Source organism: Nelumbo nucifera, chromosome 6 (assembly GCF_055504915.1).
Source record: "Nelumbo nucifera cultivar China Antique chromosome 6, China Antique-T2T, whole genome shotgun sequence".
Classification (NCBI taxonomy): domain Eukaryota; kingdom Viridiplantae; phylum Streptophyta; class Magnoliopsida; order Proteales; family Nelumbonaceae; genus Nelumbo; species Nelumbo nucifera.
The window spans coordinates 53954617-53957500 of record NC_142654.1 but is presented as its reverse complement, the minus strand read 5'-3'; positions in this window follow the sequence as shown (position 1 = coordinate 53957500).

Genomic DNA, 2884 nt, shown 5'->3' with positions numbered 1-2884 from the left:
TCATTCTCTCCAGAAAAGAAAACAGTTCAGCCTTTTCGTTTCTGGAGATCTCCTCCTGCCGCCGCCATCTGCATTGTTGCAAGATTCGATCTTTGCAGAAAAGAAAGTCAAGAAACCAGTTCTTGACATCAGTCTTGCAAGAAAGACTGAAAGAATTCAGTGTTTAGTACATCCAGGGGATTCTTGTGAAGGATCCAGTGTGTAGGACGCACCCTGCTGGTTCTGTTCCATCCACAGCTGTGTCATCTTCAGCAGGGACAGATCTTGGAGCATTCTTTGGGCGTGAACACCAACTTTGGGAGATACTGCTTCTCCGGATCAGGTATAATCCTCCCATTTATCTTTTGGTACAGATCTGGTTTGATTAGGGTTCAAGTAGATCCTTGAATATTGTATTCTAAATTCAGGGAATATGATTCCCAGTTGGGAGAAGGTAGGAAATTTTTGAAATTCGCCCCACCCATTCCGCAACCTTTATGGCGTCCATTAGATGGATCCTACCATTCTTTCAGTGGTATCAGAGCCACAGGTTCGAATCTTGAACCAAAAGAAAATCAGATCTGACCCTGCGCAGATGGATAGAAGGTGTTCTTTCAAGATTTGCGCAGATTGTTTTCTTTTTTTCCAAGAAACTGTTTCTTGTTAAGGGCGATTGATCTGAAATTAATTTCTATTAAATCCAAAATTTATTTGGAATTGTTCTTTATTTATTTTGATTTAATGGACTGTTCAAACCTGGAGATCGCAGTGCAGTTTTAGCGCAGATGGTCTGCGCACCCTTTTTCTTTTCTATTTATTTATTTCATTCAATTCGGTCTGTAAATAATTTTTTTTATTTTTAGACTGAATGTATAGGATTTGATCAAGAATGTAATTAATAGAAATAGGATTTCTGTTATTTTTCTTGATTAAAGAAGATGGAAGAAGATGGCGGCGCTGGAGATTTGCAGATGGAGAAATCGTTTTCTGCGATTTGCAGTTTATGAAACTGCAACCCTTGTGATTAACCTCTGTTTTGCAGGTGGTGCGAACAGTCCATAATTGTTTTGTGTTTGCTAGAAATCAAAACTATTAATTTCAGATCATTCAATAATTAATTCTTGAATTGAAAATCAGTTTTGGACCATTTCGGACTAGATTGGACCAAAACTGTTTGGACCAAATCTGGGTTTCGAAAGGGGCTGTTCTCAGTCCAATTGTCTCACACTTTTGTTCCAAATCTGATGTTCAATTACAGGGATTAATTCGGCCCACCTGTAAAGCCCAGTTTTAAAGGGTTAAAACTGCAAAAGCCCATTATTGTGAGATAAGCTGTATGGGCCGAACTGCTATCTGCGATTCAGCCCATACACCTAGTGGACATTAATCGTTAATGACTTGGTTTTTAAATGGGCCGTTGAATGGGCTTTACAGCAATTAATTGATTGGATCAATTCCTCCTTTACATGTGATGTTTGGATGTTTGATGTGCTGCGACCATGGGCCATAAGTACTTGGCCCGTGATGACTCGTTAGTGGCTCTTGCGCACACCATGGCTGAATGCACATCATTGCCATGGTGTCCCTGAAGGTCATTGGATGACCCCCCTCTTTGCCTGGTGGGCCCCACAACCCTGAAAAGGGATGCGTACGGAACCCCTAGCCGATTAAGGCCCACCAGAAATCTGACTTTATGAAAGTCAGTGGGAGCCACTTTGGTTTGACCTAAATTAGAACTAGGCCGTGATTTTGTTCCCTCCAGCAAATATGAATGCAAGTGATAGGGAGATCCATATGATGGACTCTCTAAAGGCCTTCCGTCATTAGCACAATGATGGGTCCATCAGTAATGAGGAAACGCACCATAAAATTGGGCTATCCATTTGCTGTTGGATCTGTTAGAGTGTTTCATAAGATGATAGGGGCGTCATAGACCGATGTGGGAGGGGCTTCACCAGAAAATGGGAACTCTCTCACGGTACCTTGGCGTAACCTGAATATGATGGGTGTGCACTCACTGACAGAAGGGTTTACCTGAAAACGGCTCTGAACCTTGTCTGACAGAGGCCAAAGGGAAACTCATTTGATGAGTGGATATGATCCGTCACAGAAAGGTGGTGGGGTTATGCAGCTGAAACAGTTGGCTTCACGCACCCCATGTGATTTTCCACATTTCCAGAGACATTTCGTCGTCTCCGTCACTGAGATAGGAGGGAAATCTCAGAGATGAACAAATGGGAATGGAACATAGATTAAAAGCCATATCTATGTAGGTAAACATGAATCAAACTAAGGTTGTGGACTAATGATTTTGCTGTTTTATCAGAAAATGGAAAACGGTCAATTTGCAAAGTTTCTAGACGATAACAAGCTTGAGGGCCCAAACTATGCCGACTGGTACAGAAATCTTATGCTGGTCCTAACTTCTGAAAAGTTAGACAAGGTAGTGAAAAATCCTGCCCCGGAACGTCCGGGTGATAGGGCTTCTGAGGCCCGTAGGAGGGACTACCAAGATTGGGAGGATAAGAACTCCCTAGCCCGCTGCTTTGTCATTGCCTCATTAGACAACTCAATACAGAGGCAGTTCGATCAAATCGAACTTGCCAAGGACATATTGGACAGTCTAAGGACAATGTATGAGGAGCAGAACCGTTCTACTCGACAGAAGGTCCTGAAATTGTTCATGACCGCGCAGATGACCAAAGGGCAGAAAGTTCATGACCATTGTCTTCGGATGATGGGATACATCAACGAACTTGAAGCTCTTGGATCCGGGCTAGATCTTGGCACGCAAGTGGATGCCATCCTAAATTCTTTGCCCTCTTCCTTCAATGCGTTCACTATGAACTACAATATGAATAAGCTGAATGTCAGCGTCCAGGAACTCAGCAATATGTTGCAGAGG